This window comes from Corvus moneduloides, chromosome 1 (assembly GCF_009650955.1).
Source record: "Corvus moneduloides isolate bCorMon1 chromosome 1, bCorMon1.pri, whole genome shotgun sequence".
Classification (NCBI taxonomy): Eukaryota; Metazoa; Chordata; class Aves; order Passeriformes; family Corvidae; genus Corvus; species Corvus moneduloides.
The window spans coordinates 71,371,556-71,396,366 of record NC_045476.1 but is presented as its reverse complement, the minus strand read 5'-3'; the positions used below and the strand labels follow the sequence as shown (position 1 = coordinate 71,396,366).

Genomic DNA, 24,811 nt, shown 5'->3' with positions numbered 1-24,811 from the left:
GGACCTTAGAGTTCACAATTTGAAGAGCAAGCAGGGGAATGGAACATCTTCACTTAGTTTCCCCTCCCACATATTAAATTTAAATATGCCAAATGAGTGGAAAACTTATAATGCAAGTTATATAATCCTGAATGACAAGGGAGAACAAAATACTTTGCTGTTCCTGGAAAACTTAAGTCTGAGGGCCAGATAACCCTAAAAACTTCCACTAAGCCATTTGAGCTGTCACACTCAATGTCTAGAAAACTCTTCATCCATGAGGAGAAGGGCAGTCCAGGAAAAATAATTCATCTCAGACAAAGAAAGCAACTAATGTGGAAATGAGTGGCTGAAATCCCACCACAATAAAAGTGTGATTATAGTGCTATGGCTTTAAGATCTATCAATATGATCATAGATTGTATTTGTTCAAACAATGGTTGTCTTTTTCCCTTCAGATTTTGGCTTACAAATCTGTGGCAGGCCATTACTGCTTCATGATTAAAAGACTCAGGCCGTAACCGCTTGCTGTGAGCAAGAGGCACAGGCACAACGGACAGCCCCTACCCAGTCGCAGACCTTCTTTCAGCAAAGGCAGCATGAGCTGAAAGAATTCACTGCAGATCCCACCGATGGTTCCAACACTGATTCAGACTTTAAATGCTGTCCTGGTGATGACTGTGTTGCCACAACTGACCTTACTAAACACAGGGACTGTATTTAATGTGGCCATCGATAAATGCTGTGTCCTCTACTGACAGAACTGAGTTACCAGCCGGTTGTTAGTTCATCTTACTTCTCATGTAAAGATGGCAGTGTGCTAAACCTCACATTTGTTAAGTGAAATGCTCTTCTATTTTATGTAAAAGCTGTGTTTCAGGAGAGCTAGGCTCAACAATGCAGCTGCAGCTCAAGAGCAAGAAAATTATAGACTATGTAAACCTTTATCTGAACAAATAGGCAAACCAAATAAACCCCCTTCTCTTTAACTGAGTGATCAAACTGCATAAGAAGTGATAACAGGGTAAAGGTAGCAAAGAAAAGGTGCCTGCTAAATAATACCTTGTCAAACAAAGAAGGAGACCTGTGAGTGGCTACATTGGAGTTAGGAGAATTGGATGAACATGTTTGCACACATATATGGAGGAGTAATGTGAACGGTGGTGAGGGCCATTAACTTTGATGTCTACTGGAACCCTGAACAAAAAAGCAAAACAAACAAGAGATGCCAATCTGAATTTCCATACTCCGAAGTAACCTGTTACTATAGGATTTGAGCCTCCTGTGGTGTAATTCTGGCAGTAATTACATAGAACAGCATTTGTGGTAGCGTCAGGACAAATATTACCTCCATTAGGTCTTGAACAAACATGAATCAAGAAGTGTGGGTGTTCTCCAACTTACCTTGTCCACACAGCACCAGTTATTTGATTTTATTGGGTGCTATGGGCCCCCAACCATTTGGGAAACTTGTGTTTTGAATGCCCTCTAGTGGTCCTTCCCGCTGCAGGAGCCCGTCCTCGAGAAGCCTCCGTGGTCCCGGAGGCCCGTAGAGCAAATAGAGGGAGGGTCAGCCAGAGGCAGTGCCGGGTCGGCCACCTCACTGAAGGCACCACGGAGAAGGTATGGGTCTCGGGTTTTTTTTATAGCTGGCTTATAATGATTTTTAATAATTCATTTAATGCTTGCAGTCATTAACTTTTTTGGAATGTGATTTGTCATAGAGGAGAGCTAAACTATCCGACTGTCTCCTGGAAGGAGGAGGGGCAAGAGGGGGAAATGCTGTGGGCTGCGTTTGAATGTGTCCAGCCATGGTATTTACTCCTACACCCCCTTGTGTCATTTACCTCGCGGCAATTCTCCTTGGATTTCGTACAGCTCCAATTTAAAGCTTATGCCAGCAAATTAGCATTTCGGGGGCAAGAAACATTCTCAGTGAAATCTGCTCCTCTCTGGGTTGCACTTGTGTGCAAAGACAAACCCAGCCTGGCTTGGTGCTTCATGCTGGGCACCTTTACTGCATAAAGAAACCAAACCATCCAGGGAAGATGTGCTCAAAACTCATGCACAGGCATAGCCTTCGAAGCTTTTCAGAGCTGGCCCTGTCAACTTCCTCCAGTACCAGATGTAAAATCAGTCTCTATGTTTTAATAATTAACAGCAGTGATAAAAGTCTGCAAGGTATTTCTAAGTTAGTGTAGCTGCTTAAATCAGGTTTGTTAACTAGACCTCTGTTGTTCCATCTGCTTTTTGATCTGACACCTATCTTAATGTAGTAATCAGCAACAAGCAGGAGGGTGTGTTAACATGTTACATTTGTTAGCATTGCTACAGGCGAGAAAATACTTGAACTTTGCGAAAAGAAGCAAAACCAAAACAATAGAGTAAGATCAAAGTGAAATCTCTGATGATTTTTCTTTCACAGAGAGTTTCCTTCTTTTCCTCCTCACATTTTCTGAGATGTTTCTGCTCTCGGAGGTTATCCTTAGATATTTTTATGAAAAGGACAACACAGAAATATTGATAGAAGCATTAAAGCAATCCCCAAAAAGGACTTACTGTAGAACCCGACCTGAGGACAAAATTTCTGCCACAATCACCACCAGTTGTTCCCCTTAGCTTGTTTTGCACACAGGAACTCCAGTTGTGGAGCCAGTGTGGCAGAAACAGCTCAGCAGGAAAGGCATGTGAGGCATCTGCCATGTGCACTGGAGAGGGTTGCTGAGGGTTCAATTATTTTTCTTCTTTCAGATACCATACAAATTATTCAAAATTTGAAGGACTGGTCACTTCCCAACCCTGCCTGCTCCTTAGCAAAGTGGATCAATCCAGAAAAGCCACAATTTCCACTAAAGCCAGTTGTTTCCACGCATCCAGACTGGGTGTGTAATTATTCCAAGACTTGGCCCTCAGGCAGATGTGGTCACAAAATCAGTGGATCCTAGGTGAGTACCACGCACTAGCCATCAATGGTCCATCTTGGTTGTTTTGGAAAAGCGGAACCAGTAAAATAATTATGTACAAAATTTTAAGGTAGAAGGAATTGGTGGTAGTTGTAACTGGGATACTGACTTGGCAAGAGGAAATCAAAGTTCTTTTTTCTCTGCTCTTGGCCTAACACAAAGGGAAGTCATTCTACTTCTGTGCACCAAACAGGTACTGTTCTAAAAAAAAATATAACAAAACTGTCTCCTTCTAGAAAGGGCATGGAAATATGCTGAGGGGAAGGACAGTATATAAATGCTAAAGGAGATTATGATTATATAGTAATCTGAGGACAGGACTTGAGCTGATGCCCTGGGAAACACAAAATGTGATTGGTCCCATGTTTCAGATCAAAACGTTTTGATGGCTAAATATCAAATACTTCAGGTGCCCACAAGTACTCTCAAACTAGCTGTCATCTGAGAAGTTACAAAGCAGACAACCCCAGTAAAATTCAAAGAAGGAATACATTACAGAGTCCGGTGATCTGGCCAAACTATTGCGGAAAGACCAAGGTAAAAATCAATTAAGTAGACTGTTAATTACAAGGTACATGCCTAACTCCAGATGCAAAATAATGGCGATGGAGCAGCAAATATAGTCCATGTGTGGGCCCTGAGCAGCACCTAGACCAGGTGAGTCACATCGTGCCACACTACATGAAGTCTTCAGAGAAGTGTGGCTGCTACTAGGAGACCAACGAGTCAAGTTTGTAAAGAGCAGCTTTGCCTAAAAAGTTGTTAGAAGCAACTCCTGCCCCCTCAGCCCTCTGATTACAGAATATACTGAGTTGGAAGGAACCCACAGTGATCATCAAGTCCAGCTCCTGGCCCTGCATAGCACCATGATGGGCTGTGCACTGCAGCTTTCAGGTATATGAAAGCTTTGCCATGGTCTCCGAAGAATCAGAAAGGTTGGCAGTGCATTTCTATTGACCAGAAGGTGTTACTTGACATATTCTGGGACAGAGGAGATGGTTGTGGTTGTTCTTGTGCTATGGATGGAAACATGAGGCTTTAGGGGCTGTACCCAAGAATGGGAGTTGTTAACATGGGAGTCATCCTGGTGCTCCACTAATAGAAGTGACGGCTGGAAGCCTTGTGCATAGCATGGCTCAATTTGTGGTTTCACCTGCATGTCTGCAGGCCTGTATCTGCCTGTTGGAGCTAATGACCACAGTCAGCTCTGATTTACTGAGAACTGATACAGTTGCTTAGCTCTTGCTAAGCAGAAAATGCAGGTTTTGCCTCACAGTGAAGACTGTGAGAGAACCCTAAGATACAGATATAAACCTATATACTTTCCTACTTTCTATAGGCATTTCCTCTGGTTCACTCAAGTTAACATTAGGAATTTTTTTCTTTCCCATCCCTATGTGTTTGACTAAAGTATATTGCAAAGTAAAATTGTTTCATTTGACTATGACTTAAAAATAATGAATCCCCCCGATATTTCGTCACACAGTTAATCTGAAATTTGTCTTCCAGAATCCCATTATCTTACTGAGTATCATGGTGAGTTTTTGATTCCCCTGTTAAAATATAGCTGCTAGTACTTACCATCTGTTTAACTCTTCACAGAATCACAGGATGGGTCAGGTTGGAAGGGACCTCAGAGGGGTCATCTGGCCCAACCTCCCTGCTCAAGCAGGGTCATCCTAAAGCACATGGCACAGGATTGCATCCAGACAGTTCTGGAGTCTCTCCAGTAAGGGACACCCCACAACCCCTTTGGCCAACCAGTGCTCGGTCACCTCACAGTAAAAGAGTTCTTCCTCATATTCAGGTGGAACTTCCTTTGCATCAGGTTCTGCCCATTGTCTCTTGTCCTATTGCTTGGCACCACCAAGAAGAGTCTGGGTCTGTCCTCTTGGCACCCTCCCTTCAGATACTGACAGACATTGATGTGGTGCCCTCTCACTTGTCTCTTCTTGAGGCTGAACAGGCCCAGCTCCCTCAGCCTTTCCTCAAAAGAGAGAGGCTCCAGTCCCTTGGTCAGCTTTGTTGCCCTCCACTGAACCTGTTCCAGGAGCTCCATGTCTGCCTTGTACTGAGGAACCCAGAACTGGACACAGTGCTCCACGTGAGCCCTCACCAGGCATGAGTAGAGGGGCAGGATCACCTCCCTTGACCCGCTGACAGTGTTTTCCCTAATGCACCCCAGGATTCCATTGGCCCTCTTGGCCACAAGGGCACTGCTGGCTCATGGACAGCTTGTTGTCCACCAGGACCCCCAGGTCCTTCTGCCCTGAGCTACTTTCCAACAGGTCAGCCCCCAGTCTTCCCTGGTGCCCAGGGTTATTCCTCCCTGGGTATAGGAGCCTGCCTTTGCCTTCCTTGCATTTCAGAACATTCTTCTCTGCCCATCTCTCTTTTACAACTTTTTGTTCAGAAATCCTTTATTTCAGAGTTCATTTTAATTGCAGTCTGAGGTTACCTGACAATTGTTGCTTGACTTGTCCTGGCACTGACACAAAGGCCCCACCTCTGGCTGAGGTATGAGACAAAATACAGTATAACCTAATTCCATTGCAATGGGCTCATGTGAAAGTGGTACTGCTGCCTTTTTGCAAGCTTTGGCAAAACATGAGCTACATGAGTAGGAAAGGCTTGTTTTTTGCCTCTTTTTTGGAATAATATAGAGAAAGGCTTCAGAGAGAGAGTGAGAGAGCATTATACTGTATTGCAAGGTCTGTTCTCTTTATCACTCACAAGGACAAGCCTATATTCTCATTTTGGGGTACCTAAACTAACTTCAAAATGAATTAAAAACTGATAAATCAACTTGACTTCACATAGCATTTTGACTACAAGTGTATTTTGTGGCAGACAGGCAACCTAGAAGTTCTCTTTTTCAGGGTCTTTTCCTTTACTTCTAGTGAATACCTGTTGTCTCTACTCCAGGTTCAATACTTGAGGTGTTACCTGCTGTCCACAGAAAAAGTGGATCTTAGACTAACCCATCATCCTACTTAGAGTCTCAATACGGGATTCCCCTAGTTCTAGGAAAATCCAAAAGTCTCTCTTCTCTCATGTTCGTAATGATGATAAATAAAATGTAGGTATGTTGCATAGAAAACACTAAGCACTGCAAATGATATCTTGTCTCTTTAGTGCAGCTTGAGATGTTATTTGTCTCTTAGTACCTCAGCCCTTAAAACACCCTTTGGTTGCATTTTCAGGCTTTGAGCCTCACTTTGAGGGCAAAACACTCAATTTTTGTTTTGAAGTTCAATTAGCACTTTGAATATCCTGAATTGGAAGGGAACCAGGATCATCAGCTCCAGCTCCTGGTCCTGCACTGGACAGCCCCAAGAATCGCACCATGTGTCTGAGAGCATTGTCCAAACAACACTGACCCCAAGTTTTAATGAAAAATAGCTCCACAAGCATTGTGTAACTTCATAGGATCATTGCAGCCTGTGAGACTGGCTATTTGTAAAACAGTCAAAAGATCTTCAAGCGCAATATGGGCCCTTCAAATCTACCCACCACTAACCTGTGGGTAGTTTTCATGCTTTTTGCATTGTGAGCTGGGTAGAAGACAGAGAAAGTTTAGGAAATGTTATTGCTTCATGTAATATCTTAATACACATCTACCACCCACTGTGCCTATCTAATGCACTATCTACCACTTAGCAGAGCCTGATATTGCACAATAACAAAATTTAACAGCAGTTTGGGAGAAGAAAAATAACTTCTCATCTCATGAGTAGGCCTAAGTCTCTCCCCTCCCTCTGTCAGGCAGATCTACTTAAGTCCTGCTTGCTCTGCCAGGTTTGAGGTGTTCACTTCTTGTTGATTTATACTTGTGATGCCTGGACTGATCCACTCTGATAAGCTTTGCATCATCTCTGGAAAGCTAAGGCTTTGTTTTCCCCAAGTCACTCGTATTCCCTTAGACACCAACTGATTTCAGCAGAATAGCATCTGCATGGCTGAAACAATGCTGTATACAATGGCAAAAACTAAATTAGGCCACGCCAATTAATTTTGTGCTGTTAGGTTTATTGTTTATGCTTACAGTTGCCCTGATAAAGCATAGGTGTCAGTTGTTCCAAAATTAAGCATAATACTTTGCTCCAGGTAGCAACTTGACGTAAAAAGGCTTGGCAGGTGATTAGTTAATAATATCATTTAATCTGCTTCAGTAATTTAAATATTGTCAGCAGCTGAAAAAGTGCCTATTCAAAGTAGCTGCTCTAAGGATGCTTAATATCTTGTGGACAGCCTTCGAGATCTACAGATGAAAGTTAGGTGGTATTACTATTATTATTGTTGTGTCATAAAATCTGGGCGTATACTACAACATATTTTCTATGAGTACTCATTTGAATTTGGACTTTAAACAGGCTGTTCTAGCCAACTTGTATTTCTTTCAAGCTTGCTTTCAAAAATTTTGCTGGCTGGTAAGTTTTCAGGGTATATATTTTGAGTCTGAATTCTTCAAGGATTTGCTTTGTAAGTCCAATAGCTGAGGTGACTGAGCTGCATGACCAGAAAACAGCAACAACATCACGCAAAGTGTGATGAAGCAGAGGAAGACTGGTCTTTACACAGTGATGAAGTAGCTAACAAACAGGTGGCTAAACTTATCTGGTGAGCTTTCTAGTCAGAAACAAACCCAAAAAGTCTCTCCTAAATTAAAGCTGGGTAAGATTTTGCTTGCCAATATTTGCTAGACTGCCCCACTGATGGGCTGTGGCTGTTGTCCTTCCCGGAGCAGAGCACCTATGAGTTGCCTCAGCTCCCCATCATGCTCTGTGCTTTGCATGACTGGGAGAGAGGATCCCTGTCTGCTCAGCAAAGCATTTCTAGTCCTGCACATGCAAACAGGGTAAAACATCATAATTAGTCACATATTTCAAGTCTTTTGCTCTTTAGGCAACAAAGTCTCTGTGGAGAAACCACAAGGGCTTGGCCAGAGCCAAATAGCTGTGTTTACTGGATATACACAAACGTAGGAGGCTAGAAACCTGCACTGATGAGCTGGTTGGTTTCTGGCATCTTCAGCCACAGAGAGCTGTGGAGAGTCCAACAGACCATTTAAAGGCAGAGCGCATGAGTAAGAATGTTATGTATGGGGTTTTACTGGTGTTTTTGAAACCTATAGCAGTAGGACACCAACATAATTTAGTCCCATTTTGAAGCTCCACTGTGTTTCCAGCATGATGCAAAGCAGGTACCTCATATGCACCCAGAGAGTCTGACACAGACTCCACTAGAAATGGTTGCTCTGTTCTTAGCCGATAATACAAGTCTGCCACAGAAAACCCTCACTGTGCCCTCTCATACAGACCATTTGCCTTCCTCCTGTAGTTTCTGTTGTTCTGACCTGAACAATCTGAACAGCTCTAAATGGGTAATGATACTGTGGGAAAACAGAGGATACTGCATTGGGTATGTATGGTTGTGTGCAGGCATCCCTCCATGGCTGGATCCAGGAGTGGGTGAGCCTTCAGCTCCACTTTTAGGGATATTCTTAAGGTATGTACAACTGAATGCTATCTGTGCACTGCAACAATATGTAGAGTAACAGAACACATACACTGAAATAGCAGCACGTGAGTTGTTCCAGGTGCCCAGGCTATCTGGGAAGGCACTGCAGGCTGGAGAAGCTGCATGTGAGGTGACGGGGAGCAACAACCAAACCTCAGCAGAAGAATCACCTCCGTGGTGCTGCAGGTACAGGGTTAGTTCCCCATAACTTCAAGTTGTCCCATGGCACCAAGCCAGGCCCTGAAGATGAGAGAGCATGTTCCAAGGCTGATGAATGTGTGGAGAAGGGCATGAAAATGCACAGGGCCCGACAACCCTGTGCAGTCAGGCTGAAGGGCAGTGTGAGGAAGGAGTTGGGTTTACACTGGGCAATGCTTCTCCAGGGAAGGCTCTGGTAACCCACTGTGACCTGTCTCTAATGATGACTGGAGGGTGAAGAGGTCTGTAGCCCATACCCCACCCTGAGAATTCCCCCTGCCTCCTGGGCTCTTCCCTTTCTGTCCATAGAGGCTTTTGGAGCCTCCTAGTAATGAAAACTCAGGGTCTATCAAGTTGAAATGAGAACAACAAAGCAAAGAGGATGCCTCAGTGCCTATTCTCCTCTCTGTGGCTCTTCTGGGCTGTGGCTGACTGTGTGAAGGAGCCTCACTCCGTTCCAGGAAACCAAAAGCTGTTTATGCAAGGGGAGAAAAAAATCTGCCAGTAAAGGATTAAAGATTTAATAATCATAAAGGAAAATATGCTCTGTAATGAAGTATCAACACCAATTGACTAGTTTCTGCAGTTTTGACAATTGCCAGGTGTTCTGCACCTGCCTGTGTTGTTTCAGTAGCACCTAGGTGCTCTCCTCCCCACCGACCTGCCTCCTGCCTTGCAAATTCCCCTTAAGAAAGGTGGGAGCATTTCATGTTTGGTATGTTGTCATGGAACCAGAAACCCCTTTGGGCAGATAGTTGTCATATTTTCCTGTTTGTACAGGCACGGGAGTGATCCCTGGCAGCTTTCGCCAGGGATCTGGTGGACATCTGGGGGTGTGCAAAGGATCTGCATGGGCAAGAATCTGCATGGGGGTCCCCCCTGCCCAACCCACATTCCCTGGTACCAAGGACTCAGCAAACCTGGATCTGGGCCAGCTCCCCAAAGACTGTGCCTGCTGCACCTTGCCGTGGTCTAAGTTCTCCCGGAGAAGGTGCGACTCTTTCTCCGAGGCCAGTGTGGGTGCTGACCTTGTGAGGGTGACAGGCACGCAGGCCCTGACTTGGGGGTCTCCTCAAGCAGAGAGGGGTTGTGGTGGGAGCAGTGCCTTGCTGTTGGTGCTACCAGATGGTCTTTAGGAGAGACTGTGGCTCCAGTTCAGGACCATATTTTCCTCCAAATGTCCGTCACATTCAGAAAATTAATCTTTCTGATTATACAAAAGTATCCTTTCTTTTTGGCACCGATTCCTGCCTACCAGACTCTAAGCACTTTTGACACTTTTCATAGTTTTCCCCCTTCTATCCCTGCTTCTGTTAAACTTCCCATCAGCTCTGTTTGCTTCAAGGTGCTCAGAAATGGATAAGCAAGAAAGAATAAGGAAAGAAGACAATGCTGAGTCTGGATTTGGTTGATGGCATAACCATAGTAGTCCTGTCTTCTGGCAAATTTCCTTACTTAATTTGTCTTTGCTCATGTGTAATCCCCTGCTCCAAGGCTGATGCTTTCCCCAAGCACAGTATACCCCCTGTATTCCAGTACACTGACACCCATACATGCTGGTCTACCAAAGGCTGGAAGAAGAAACTGTCATTCCTAGGACACTGTAGGTCACTGTTCCTAGAAGCTGAGGGTGAGGTCAGACAGCAGGGCAAAGCAAACATCCTGCAACATCAGTGCAGGGGCTGTGTCCCCATCCCTTTCCCTCCCAGCAGTGCTATTTCACTCCTCTGCTCCAGCTTTGTCACGTGCCTCCCTGCATAGACTTAACCCAGCCTGCTAGACTGGCTGTGGGTTGTTTCCCCCACTCCTGGGGTTAGTTTCCTGCTCGTTTACTGGCTTGAATTGGTTTATTGGCCTGTCAGCTGCACACCAGTGCCAACAGGAGGTAGCAGGGAGGGGAGGTGGGCTGGGGTGGATCCCCCCTCCTGCGGCGTCTGCAAGCCTCAGTATCGGCCCAGCCCTGCCATCTCACCACACCCTCAGACAGAAAAGCAAAGGACACTTCAGCTATTCCCAAGATAGATGTCTAGATAGATAACAACAGTAGACAATAAGAGCTGTGTACTGCACACAAGCATTTTTGGCAGATAGCAGCAATTCGGATATCGGTGTCTGAAGAGCAGTGCTGGGTCTGACTGCAATTGCAAACCCACTGACACAGAGGCACGCATACCTAAGTGCCTTTCTTCCCCCACCCTTTGCTTTCTGTGCACTTTATCTTGATGGATAGGGAACTGTCTGAATTAATTGCATCCTATTATCATAAAGGTGGTTACTTCGTAACTGCAGGTAATTATCCTTTTGAAATATGCGTCTGAAAGATTGGCACATCTGTTACACTTACTGCTCCTTCCATCATTGCATTTCAAAAATATATGTGTATATATTCAAATTGGGTTTTGGAATTAGTTTAATTGCTGTATTCTTGAGCCTGGGCCCTGTATTCAGAGAGATGCCTATGTCCTCAGAGATGTATTTTTAAGGAATTAGCTTTCCTAGTAAAAATTCAGCTTATCCTTTTGCTCTCTTCCTTCCTCACAGAGCTGAACTGAATGTAGACTTCCAAAGGTGCAAGTTTAAGCAAGATTCAACCAAACTTCTGTAAGTGAATATAGCAGTAAATAAGATTATGGTTAACAGAGCACCTAAGTCTGGCTAGGTTTTTGGAGGCACTAAGATTGCCAGAGAAGTGGCCAGTTCCTACAAAAATACATGAACTGTGGTGACTTTTTTAGAGTCAATAAAAATCAGAGCCTCCAATGCTTTCATTGGCAAGTTGAAGACTGGATATAATCTCTCTCTCTCTGTCCTTGGTTCAGGGAACATTTAAATAGATGGGTAATCTTATTTCTATTCAGCAGGACATTTATTTTTAGTGCCAAATGAAAAAAGACTTTACCCTATGAAGGCTTCTAAGGTGTTTGAGAACATTATGATTTGAAGTTTGGAATCTCTTCTGTAATGAACTGAGTTCGTGCTTGATTCCAAGGGGCATAAGTCCAAATTTGATTCTCATTTACTCTTAACAGTTAAAGCTAAGTTCCTAAAACTTAAGCATCTGTCAGATGAACTTCCTTCACAATCTTTACAGACAGTCAATTTTCCACGAGTGCTGGGTGTCTTTGCTCCTGGCAGAGCTGTGTAGCACGGGCATCCTTTAGAAGAACAGATAGGGCTTTATAGCCTATTCCTGGCAATCAGCTGCCAGCATGGAGAGGCAGTTAGCCACCCTGCATGCAGTGTTTCTAGTGGGTTATGGGACAATAAAATAAAGCTTGTTATTAAAGGGCTAAAGTCATGCTCTGATCTTTTTGAGAGCCTGCCCGAATTGTCCATAATCTTCTGTTTATCAACTATCGCTAAAGTTCATTTATTTATAACCATGACAAATAACCCCCATGTACATTCCTCCAGTGATTTATTGTGCAATTGTTTTGCATCCCTGAAACGTAAAACAAACCATCAAAGTAAGGCAAGATGCAAGATATTAATTTTTAAGAAACAAATGGAGGAGAATAATTCCTTGAAATGGACAATGCAAAACGTAAACCAGCTGCTCATACAGTTATGATAAGATTTAAACTGAAAAGTTACAGTGCTGATGAGCTCTCCATGAGAAGTGCAAGCTGTTTCATTGTAGAATAGATAATGCCACCTCATCACTATGTACTTAGGTCTCCAATAATTCATCATCCTGCTGTAAAGACTGGGCTGTTGCTGGGCAGCCTGGCTCTAAAGCCTGTGTCCGTCATTGACCTGTAGTTGCAGAAAGTGACTCATGTACCCTGATCCTGTTTTCTTCATGGAACAAGAGGACTGGATCTGGTCTTTTGGGAGTAATGTCAATGGTGCTGTCTATATAATCTTCACTTCTCCATCCTCCACTCCTGTAACAGTATGTGCATCAGGAAGATGAGCTGCAATTAGGATACCATAGGAAAGACATGGAGGTTGTACTCCTACCTCCCAAGGTCTTGGGAGATGCAAGACTGGGATTGCCCAAAGCGCATCTACTGTGCAAGGAGGTGGTGTTTTCTTTACTGGCTCTGCTTATCTCGTTTGTCACAAATAAACTCATGAGACAAGGGAAAGCCCTCAAGCTTTGTATAAGCGAGTGCATTGCACTCACCCAGTAGCCCATGGTCACCCACACTGAGGGATTAATCTAAGACAGGGCTGGGACCTTCTTCATAAGTATTAAATCTGAGGACCTTTGAGTCAGTATGACTCCCTCAGTCAGACCTACGGTTTTTGACCAATATTCCATGTGGACCTATATCAGATGTTGTATCAGCTGTGTGGTTACCTGTTCTGCTGGGTCAGCCAGGTCCTGAGTGCCAGGACAAGTGAGCAAGCATGTGATACTAATTGTACCATTGGTTTGCTCAGCTCCACCGGGCTGCGGCAGAGAGCGGGCACATTGGGAGACCTGCTGGGGTTGTTGGCATCTACCTGCGAGCTCCTGGGTATGTGACCACTCGCATCAGGCTCCAAATGAAACTTTTGTTGTATTGTCAAGTGCCTTCTCTCAGAAGTTCACCCAGCAGCTTTTCCTTTGAGTGGCCCTTTTCTGAAGTGTCTCTTATGTTTGGCTGTCATGTTTGCAGGACCTTAGTTATTCTTGTAACCTATGCTCCTTCACCAGGCTGGTGGAGATTGGTCAGAAGCCACTAGTGGAGGACACACTATTATCTCTGCTGGCGAATGCAGTCACATGCTCATATGAAAATGCACGTGAACATACACAGCTACTTTCCTAGAAGTAGGCAAAAACCCTATGGTCATTCTTTGCCCACCCTTGCTATTGCGAGCAGAACCAGTTTCTCAGGGTTCAGGAAGACTGTAGTGAAAGTGTCCCTGAGTTAAACAAATTAAATGGCTGGCTAACATTAACATAATCAAGCTTCATCTCAGCAAGAGCTGAAACAATGTACAGAGCTCTAACATTACTGGAAATCTGTGAAACGAGCATGCTGTTTCTTGGTTGTTTTGTTCTGGTTAATACCAATTGTTTAGAAAAGAAAATTCTTCTCACAAAGGAAATCAAGAGCATTTCTCCATCCCTACTGTTGCTGCAATAACAGGAAGCAAAATTCACTTATACAGAGCTTGGCAGATAAGAGCTGAATGGCAGTTTGTTTTTTATAGCTGGTGGCAAGGGATCCAAATAAAATCAAATCTCTTGCCCTTCTAATTCACAGTGAACTGAGCCCTGAGTCTTGTGGGACTCATGCAGACAGCAGGATGGATCTACCTAGGGATGAGAGCTGCAGGAGAGCTCTCTTTTGAACTGGCAAGACAGGTCCGAGACAAAGAGCTCATGACCATGGTTGGCAGCTGGTAGCAACACCCACATAAGGTGACCTAGGCACTCACAGAGGGAAGGCAAGAGTGGCTCTGAGCAGCTGCCTGTGCCTCACCCAGGGGCTGCTAGAGCTTATGATCTCTTGCTTTTCTGACAAAATGTCACACAATCAGAGGAGGGGAATTCTTATCTGACTGGCTGCAGGAAAAGTTGCAATCCTAGTAGCCTGTCTGCTCGTTTCCTCGGCAGGAAGGTCAGCCAAGAAGAGGGTCTTCTTCCCTCATGTGGCAAAACCCGGCAGTGCCTCCATCTCTGCAACCGGCATCCCACAGGTTGCCTTGTAAACAGCCTCGGCTGCAAGGTGAAGGTTTGTGCAGGGAGTAGCTGAGGGCAGTGCTGTAGTTTGGGGTTTGGGGACAAATGCAGCAGCTGCATGGTTCTACCAATGCTGTCAGCAGCAAACTAATTCACAGACTTCATCACTTAATGTGTTTTTTGGGGGGTTCAGAGTATGTTGCCCCTGTTAGGAGACTCACATCTCTCATGTGGTTTCAGCCTATCTACAGAGTTAGAACAAAGGTGCTCTGTTCATGGTTTATACGTATAAATTTTGGATGACAAAAATTAGAGTTTAAAATGTTAGAGCCACATTTCTACAGTACACCAAGTATTTTGTTCCACAACTCTCCCTGTCAGGAACTGCACCATGCTTGGATGTTTTCCTTCAGGCTGCTCTGCATCTCGTCACTTTCTTACATTTCCCATCTAGTTTCTTAGGTTAGCATAAAATGCTTTGTTCCACATTCCCATTCTCAGAGCTTGGAATACTATCAGTGGACTTCATTTAATCCTTTCTTTTCACCTAGTCTGAGGGCTAATCCAGGTTTCTGACAGCATGTTATTGTCAGCTGATCCTGGCACCATTGAAGTAAGTATACACTTCTGAGTCAGGGCTTGCTCGCTGGCTGGTACCATTTGCTATATGTGTATGATACCATGTCAGTAAAAGAAACGCAAGATTACATCTCTAGCAGTAAAAACAAAGCATTTTAAACAACTGAAATGCGCTCTGACCACTGTGCCTTCTGAGGTTGTAATAGTGGAGGGATCCTTGAACGAGGCCTTTGCAAACAGAGACTTGTAGGAACTCGGGGTTCCTGCCCCAAAGTATTCACTATTTAAGAAATAATATACTTCTATAATGTATGTGTCTCACCCAAAGGTCCAATCACGCAAGATATTTTAAGGGCTGAAATTAAGCCTGATGGGGCAGCCTTATTAAATGATTCGTCTGTTGTTGCCTTTAGGCTGGGCTGCATTGCAGACGTGTTTGCTGGCTTAAGTGCTTTGAACCAGTTTGCCTGTCTTGACACAGCAGAAAAAACCTACTGCTTTCTTCAGAGGCTGGTGGAATACTTTGAATAACATCCACTGAGCTGGGATTCCTGTCCATATGAACTGCACAAGGTAGAAAACTTGTCTGTATTTAGAATGGGCTGTGTGTGCATATATGTGTATGTATGTATACATGGACTGACAGCTCCTTGTTACCGGCCCTGACACTGTTCTGTCCACTTGCCCCCTGTACTTCCAGTTTCCTCCACAGTGTCTTCTATTTGATCTGTTTCCTATCTGGGAATGCATCTTTTACCTGCTCTTCCTTTACCACCATGGGATAAAATGGTTTTTCTCTCTCAACTATAGAAAAAATCTCCATTTAAATGTAACAGTGGTGTCACAAGCAGCTTTATTACCAAAGTTAGCAGTACATCTTTGACCACTTGTGGAGCATTGGCCAACACTCTGCTTAGTACCTGGGTCGTCTGAATTTCTTTCAGGTGGATTGTAGCTCAGAAAGCTGTTTGTTTCTGTGGCACATAGCTGAGCAATTCTTACCATGTCTTACCAGAGAAATATGTACAGCCAGGACATTTAATTGGTGTTGTTTCTTTCGAGTTAACTGGAAAATATGTAATCTTTAAATAATCTCTAGGAAGTGTCCCAGTCGGTAGTATTGTTTGTGGAAGGCAGCCACCGCAAGTGTTTGGCATTTCCAGTTTTCATTTTTATTGCTTGTATATGGAATGTGAGAGGTGCAAATAGCCGTGGCAAATGGAAGCACAGTGATATGTACCCTTGACGGGTTTATATAGATTTTCACACTGTTGAATCTCTAGATATCTCCTTCAAGAAAACAAGAAAAATATGAAATGAACACAAATCCTCACCACAGGGCTCAGCACACAATTTCAGAGCAATATCTGTCTCCTAGGGAATTGTTCTTGGAAAGTAACCAGTTTTTACCCATAGAATGATAGAATGATTTGGGCTGGAAGGGACCTCACAGATCATCTAGTTCCAATCCCCCTGCCATGGGCAGGGACACCTTCCACTAGGTCGGGTTGCTCAGGGCTCTATCCAACCCGGCCTTGAACACTTCCAGGGATGGGACATCCACAGCTTCTCTGGACAACCTGTTCCAGTGCATCACCATCCTCCAAGTAAAAAATTTCTTTTGAATACCACATCTAAACTGAACCTCTTTCAGTTTAAAGCCATCCCTCCTTGCCCTATTGCCCTTGAAAAAAGTCCCTCATGTGTCCTTGTAAAAAGTCTCTCTCCAGCTCTCCTGCAGGCCTCTTTTAGGTACTAGAAAGCTGCTTGGAACTCTCCACAAAGCCTTCTCTACTCTGGGCTGAACAATCCCAGCTCTCTCAACCTGTCTTCACAGGAAAGGTGCTCCAGCTCTCTCAGCATCTCCATGGCCTCCTCTGGGCTTGTTCCAGCAGATCCATGTCCTTCTTGTGTTGGGCCCCTCAGAGAGCTGGACAGAGTAACAAAGTACATGCTCCTTGCTGTCTGGCAGGTGACTGTAAGCTTCAAATGACACCTTCACCAAAACAAGTGCAACTGACTTTTACAGATCTGGGAGGCTAAAACCTGCCTGGAACTGAGTCAGCATTTCTGTGGTGATGCATAAGGTGGGCAAGACCCAGCACCACTTACCACTGTGCTGGGAGACCTCAGCCAAAAAATTCAGGTGTTGCCAAGGCTGGAGAACACTCACTGCAAGTATTGAGTAGTTCCATGAAAAAAATTCTCAATTAATAAATAATTGGAAACTTTCATAGGGCCCAGTTTAATAGAATTTAAAGATGAGAGGGGATTAAGTGAAAAACAGGAAGCATCCTTCAAGAATTTCCCCCAGAGCGATGTGGGCGAGAGAATGAAGCGAGAGAGAGAGCCCAGATGTGTTTGCAGTTGAGGAATGCGTGCCTCTGAGGGGTGGTGCACACTCCTGATCCCACTCCCACTCCTGCAACACACACCAACACTGCTGGGAGAACCCAGGGCACACTGAGGAGCAGGTGGGCAGATTGCCTTGGATTCATGAGTCACTGAGATGCATTTTCTCTCATGTCATTCTTTTCCGCTCTCCACCCCCTGCAAAAAAACTCTCCTCTGCAACTCGGAAAGAAAGGCCCTGATTTCTGGGTAGCCTCTGCAAGGGATAAGATTTTCAGAACAATGCTCACAAGCAACAGAACTGAGAAGGAAATGTCTTTTATAAAATAAAACATTTTACTGACCTACTTGAAATCATCTTGGTGACAGCACAGCTACCCAGACAAAAAAAATAGAGAAACTCATGTCTTTCTGCATGAACTTAATTAGCATTTTTATTTGAAGCATAAAATATTGATGAGAAACAACATCTGTACATATAAAAGGTAGTTAACCAGGGAAAACAAGTGTATTGCTTAAATAGGGAAGCTTGACAGAGAATAAGTTATCAAAAGCGCAATGATGCTTGTAAAATGCCATGAGAATGACAATCGTTTTCTTCAACGTAAGTGGAATTATGATTCTCCTGAGCCACAGAATGTAAGAATACAAAGTAAATCATTCCCTCCCTTTTCATACAAGCCCTTTTCACTGCCAAAAAGAGACAACTGTGCCATGGACAGGAGAAAATAGTTATTCTCTGAAACTCTGAATAGCACTTTGTCTCCAGATACTGTCTTGAAATAGCCATATCAAAGAAGAGTCATACTAACATCTTTCTAATTAATGGCCATTAATCTTGTGACCCTTCTGGTAGTTCCAAAACAAACAAATAAGTGCATTTTTTTATTCCCAAAGTGAGAGTGTTGTTACAAGAGTGGTGTGGCAGCTATACACACAGTTCCAAAAGTGCAGGAATTGCCCTGTGAACCTGGGACCATAACTGGCATATCAGTAGGAAAAGGAAAGGGAAAGTGTGTGAATTCTCTTCCCAGCCTCTAAAATACTGCAAAACAATGTTAATTCTCTATTATACTAATGTGATAGGGGCGTGGAAAAGACTCAGCTTAAGAACAGCAGCATAGACAAGTGGGCCAGACCTTGATAAAGTGCCTATATATGTTTGCCAAAAAGTAGTGCAGTCCAGTTTTTGCAGCTCCTGTCACTGTGTTAAACCAAGTGATTTTGTGGCTTTTTTTAGTGTTTATCTTTGAAATATCCCTTAAGATAAGAGTGCTAGCCTCTACAGTCAACAAGGAAAACGCAGACAAAAGGAGTCCTCTAAGATGAAGGAGAGAAGTTGTGGTGGATAGAAAACGGAATCTGTATCTACCATGTTTCCAGCCACCGTCTCACCTGAAGAATTACCTCTCTCCTTTCTCCATTTCTTCCTTTGTGGCAACTTTTCTTTCCATGTAGGTGTGGGAACTGGGAGCCAGCAATGCTTCTGGTTTCAGCAAGCCTTGAGGAGAAAGCAATGGTCCTAACTCTGTGAAACTAGTCTGGGCACACTAAATATCAGGGATGTGTCCAGTTCCTTCACACATATGATACAGCCTGGGATGCACTCCACAGCAAAACAAGTAACATGGGAATGTCAGTGAAGGATAGGAGTAATTGTTCAAGTTCTCCCCTTACCCTCCCCCCTCTTCAAAAATATTATACTCTCACACATTTTAATAGACACAAGTTAATTTTTCTCCACCTAGCAAAATTGTCTTGTTGATTGAAATGACAGAAAGGAGCAAAACATTTGGTGCAAAATGGAAAAATCTGAGCTACCATAGTAGAAAAGCAAAATATCTCTGCACTGACATAATCCAGTGCTGTGAACTGCAGTGTCCATGTTTCACACTCCCAGTCTTTCTTATGATTTCTGTGAGGTACCACAGTACACAGCCTCAGTTAAAATGACCTGAGTCAAAATTCCAGTATGGACTTAAAATCGTAGCACTTTATTGTTTTAATTATGAAGATCTTTTTTTTTTTTTTTTCCTGGGTGAGAAAATAAAGGAAAATAGCTAAAGCTTCTTTAGCAATTTTCAAGTGTACAGATTTTCAGTGAAAACAAAACCCCTGCTGTCAGTGACTTTTATGAGAAAAAAAAGTCCTGTGTTTTGTAACCAAAACTTCCTCCTCCACCCCTATCAGATAATGTTTGTGGTCACTTTTAGATGAAGGGAACTTCCCATTCCCAATACCCCAACTCAAAGGCAAGTTGATATCAATGTGAGATTTTGTTTATTCATAGATGTCAGGATCAGGCTATAAGTCTGTAGAAACAAGAGACCCTATTACTTTTTTACTTGTAGATGTGCAACTGATGGGTGTTCAGCCTCCAGGAGTTTAGATGACTGAGATAAGGTTTCAGATAAACATCCAAATGTTTAGATTTTTATCTAACCCAAAGCTCTGAACCTTTAAAGGATTACCCACCTCCAGGGATAATCCTGTAGTGATTTCAACACCTGTACTGAGTCAAAGTGAGTTCAGAGTGTCCTGGCCACAAGAAATGGTTCAAGCCAATCTACCATTTCTTTTGGATGCCTAAACCAGTCTGTGTCAGATCTGAACAAAATTGTTGGGCACTCTGAGTTTAAATGACAAGATACCTCCAAATAGTCATCAATAGGATCACTTACTACCAAAGAAAAACAACCTGTGACACTCTGTGTCTGTGGTCTACAGAGCAGATATGTCCTCAATATTTTTACACTTAATCAGAAGCCAAAATACCTCACAGCTTAACATGTATTTTAATGAGCTGCTTTTCTGTTAGCATTCTGCTTTGGAAGAAGGCTTTGCTGCCCTCTCTTGCAGGTATCATGAAAATGTGTTCATGTTGGCACACAGCAAAGCTCCAACTGTAGATTAGTGTGACTGATCCCAAAGATACAGAGATATACCTGTACAGGAATACAGAGCAGATAACAAGATACAAAGATACAAAACAAAGAACAAAATAAAAAGAATAAAAGAACAAAATAAAGAACAAGATACAAGTTACCCATTCCCAGATAAAGAACAAGATACCTCACGAATGGCCATTTCCCACTCCTACCACAAGTGTGTTAGATATGCTTGTAGGGAGCCTTTTTTGATCCAGTTCCAGCATTCCCACAGAGCAGAGCCCACAGCAGGATAGGCTGTGAACTCCTCTCCTTCCCAGGCATCAGCTTGCCCAGCTGTTCTGAGGAGCAATTGGACTTTGTGCTTCATTTAGGCTTCTCCTAAATGACGCATAAGTTTTATCAGGGTTACTAGAACTCTTTGTAAATCTGACAAATTATTCTGGGTTTGGTTTCAGTTTCAGATGCTGTAATCATGTTTCAGGAGCCACCAGGAACTGGGAGGAAACAAAAAGAATTATGTGTAACACTTTATACATACCTGTGCACCTGTACCATGTACACACGTATGTAACATGTTATGTCACCATGCATCTAAAAGTGCTTTGCAAGTGCTGAGAATGCCACAAAAATCTGCATCTCCTTACTGAAAATCAAATTTTAAAAAATTAAAGAAAAAATCAATGGGTGTTATTGTGAAAACAAAATTATAGACAGAACACAATCTTCCCTGAGGCTTTTTGGCAAATGCTTTAGCCTTATTTGGGCTGACTCCACTGTTAATCTAAAAGGAAGACAGAGGGGTTTTTTTAATAGAAGGATTGCTCAGTAAACTGAACTGTTTGGTTTGGGCTTTTTTTTTCTAACCTAAGCAATAAAAAGCAGGTCACTCTTCTTCATTTAAGAAGTTTGTGTGCTGTAAATTAGCATATCTCTGAAAGCAACTACTGACTTTGATCACTCTCCTGAAGTACAATGGTATTTAAGGAAAAGCTGATCTTATTTTAATCACTGGTTCTTCACTCACCTCTGTAATTAGAAGGAAAGCTTGCCTCAACAGTGCTCAGATGGAATGCACGGGAAACATATGATTAAATGGTGATTCTAAGTTTAGCATTTCACTTCCAGAAAGCAAAACTAGTATCAGGTGTAAATGTTTTCTGTAAAGTCAAGGGACATTTGAAAGATGAATTAACAATGGCCTACATAATATGCAAAGACAAAGGACAAAATAAAAACCTGTTGGGATCTTGTGATTGCATTCAACGGGGCTAGACCTTCAACCCTCCATTTTCACACTGGGTCTTCTCTACAGATTTCATTTGACAATCATGGTGAGGTGAGTTTCAGAGAACTTTATCAATAATGAAAACAAGAACAGATTTGGTTTGCTTTCCTCTGCCACCCCTATCTGGATCAGCCTGAAATAGAAGCTTCTCTCTGTGCTGTTGTGCATCCTACTGTTTGGTAACTTCAGACAAATGCTTTTAACAGAGTTCTGGTGATTATGGTCTCCTTAATGTGTTGTAAATCCCTGGAAGTGGAGGAGGGTGTTTTCCTGGAGAGAACAAACTTGTTTTTCCTTTTAAATAAAACTGTTTTTTCGTAACTATGTTGAACTGGCCACTGGCAAGCAGACCTCTGCAAATGTATGTGTTAGAACTTAGGAAAAATTAAGACACCTTGCACCAAAAGGCCAACATCTAATTTATGTAAAAATAATGATCTGGGGAGTGTTTTCATCCACACTATTGTTGTCATCACAGAATACCTACTGTTTGCATCTCTGGTTCATTGTTTATTTCCCCACCATTCCATGTAAACTTACTCCTGGTAGGAATTTAGCAAAAGTAAGGGCAGAAGTTGCTTCATAAACAGGCAATGCTGTTCTCATTATGTTGCATTCTAGGCAACCAAAATGAAACTAAGGGTTCCCAGCAGTTGTTTCAGTTTCTTCAGCAAATGCATTCCATATCTCAGTGATATTCTCACCAGCCTTTTCCACCCTACAATTTCATGTCAAGTGAAGTAAAATCCGGTGTGTGCCATTTGAAGCATGCAGATGTCCAGAGAACTTGATATTCAGCCATTCACACCTCTCCTTCCTGAAACTGAGTGAAATCTTGCCTCATGCTTATTTGTGTTTGCAATTGTTATTCAGAGGATCACCAGAAAAAAAGGAACTATTCTAAGGTGGATTTTAGAGTCTATGCTACAAAATAGGACACACGTTGGGCCAGATCAGGCTTTCTTGAATCCGACAGATATTTAAGTCTGCAACATTTTCTTTTCCTACTGAAAGGAATAAAATATGCAGTCTCAGAAAATTATGGTTGGACCATGATAGTGGTCTCCAATGGCAAAGCATTGGTAGGAAATTAAATACTATTTTTTCCCACCTCTTTTCAAATCCAGTTTGAAGTAGAAAGTGTTATTAACAGTAATTTCACAGAACAATTAATTTATGCATTTGATACATCACTTGATATCTCTAGGGAAATCCAGAGAAAAACTTAGAAGTTTCTTTAACTCAGAAGTTCTGGATTAGATGCAGAAGCTACCTGATCTGAGGGAAGAGCTTGAGTACAGAGATAGACCAGATACCTGGGTTTAAAATTTAACGTAGATTAAGTTCAGTTTTTCAGAATAGTTTCTTCTTTTTGCGTTCTTGATTTCTAACTTTGATGTTGGTGTGACAGTTTATTTTGAAGACAAGAATCTTTACAAAATTCCCCTCAATTCCATTTATTTTCATTTGCAGAAGAGTCATCTGTGGGTCAGAAGGCCTCAGCAGTGCCTGACTCCAGGACAAAGGCCGTCAGCCTAAAATTACAGTATGGAAAAGTGAGGAAGAAAGAAACTGATGATTCCAGAGAAGGAGGAGGAACAACTTCCCTCCCAGCACCTCTCTGACTCTTTGTTTCACTGTGCTGTGAGTCTCATGAAATCATGAAGTTACATCAGCCAGGTGCCTCAGTGAAAGGACTGGAGATACTGGGCCTGGTCTGCAAGGTAAGGTAGCAGGAATTTACCTGAAAATGCCATGAAAAAACACAGCAAACACACATATTTTAGATCTTACAAACCAAGCCTCAGGCTATATGGTGAACAGGTTTGGAGGATAAAGTTGCCTATTGTTGTTACATGAGTATTTATTACCCAGTGAAACTTCTATAGCTGTTCATTGCATAAGAATGTTTATTTTAAACCTGTCGATTGGCAGGGACCAAGTACCCCAATGACTGCACTGCTGCAGCATGTTCTTTATCTGACATTTAATCGAGGGGATTTTTTAGTAAGTGTGATTATTCTCTTTGTTACAGTCTGGCTATTTATAAATTATGTTACTGCCTGTTGCTCAGACAAGGACAGACATTGTAATGTAAACACATCTATTCACCCCGTAATTGATAAATGATACTCATCTTTGCACACTAGTCAGGAAAATATGCAAAAATATTAAGAAAGTTGCTTTGATACCTGCAGTTCCTTGGCAACGATCATCGAAACACTTTGATATATAGGACATCACATTTTATAGACGAGTAACAGGAGTCTCAGAAAGGCCAGTCTTGATTTTTCGTTCTCCAAGGTTGAACAGCCAAAGTGAATACAAATGCCGCTCTTTTTCAGAATGGATATTTGCAAAGCACTTACCTTGCTGACCTGTCTCCTGTGCCATTTGAGTGTAAGAGAACAGCTTACACTTGACCAATTATACATTTTAGGGTGCATATAAGGCACCAATAAGCAAATAAAATCTTGAAAAAGAGGGGCAGCTGTAACTCCCTCATTTCCAGCTGTTGAAGCCAGCATTCCAGCCACCTGCAGCAGTCCGACAACACTCAGCTCCTCGTATTATGAATGGATTCTAAAACATGTCTGCCTGACAGGGGACAGGAAGAGAGGAGAATGGGGAAACACAGACAGGAAAGGGAGGAAAAGAAGAGTAACAATGCAGTGCTTTGAAAAGGTAGGCTGGACTCCAGCATAACTTCAAACACTGCAGAGCTGCACAGAGGCTCAGCAGCCAGCGGGTTTTCCTAATGACACTGTGCATTGTGCTGGAGAGGCTTCTGCTGCTGCCACACAGCCACACTGCTGAAGGCTCCAGGGAATTACCTTGGTATTTAATTTGTTGTTATGAAAACAGTGAGTTTCACTGCAGCAAGAATAGTTGCTTCCCAAACAGTTACCAGAATCCTATTGTTGTTCTCCTTCTTGTTGACCTTTTTGATGGTTTTGCGATTATAATGATTTTCCCGGCTTTGCTATCTTGAATTTGTTTGATTTATATTGTGTCAGGAATTCAGAAAGGGGAAAAGCAGTCCATCTCAGGCAGAAGTTCTTCTAAATGAAGGAGTTTGAAGAAGTATTTTTTTCAAATGGAATTGTGATGGGAAGAGCAAAATTTTCCTTGCTTTAAGCTTTTTAATTGTATATGGCCAAAACAAATATAGGGTTCATTTTAAGCTGCACTATCATGCTGTTACCACACAAGCTATTCCATTGTAGGATTTTTCAGATTACATTAAGAGCAAATAGTACTTCTTTAGAGTGTAAAAGCTGTGAAAATAATTTTCAGTTCTGTTCTCATGTGTCTTTAGAGATTCAGAGTTTAATTTCCCAGAGTGCCCAAGAGAGTGGCAATCTTGGGAAGGTATTTTCCTGGCTGGCCCAGAAATCAAATTATTGTAAAACTATCTGGCTGT

The 24,811-nt window shown here is 42.7% G+C and overlaps 1 long non-coding RNA gene across 1 annotated transcript; it reads left to right on the top strand.

The window, feature by feature from the left end:
* Positions 1-1,518: 1,518 nt before the first annotated feature.
* On the top strand, positions 1,519-24,552 carry LOC116448561. The gene is made up of 3 exons (XR_004242051.1): positions 1,519-1,602; positions 2,731-2,924; positions 22,861-24,552. It is a non-coding gene; the product is annotated as an uncharacterized LOC116448561 (long non-coding RNA).
* Positions 24,553-24,811: the final 259 nt, after the last annotated feature.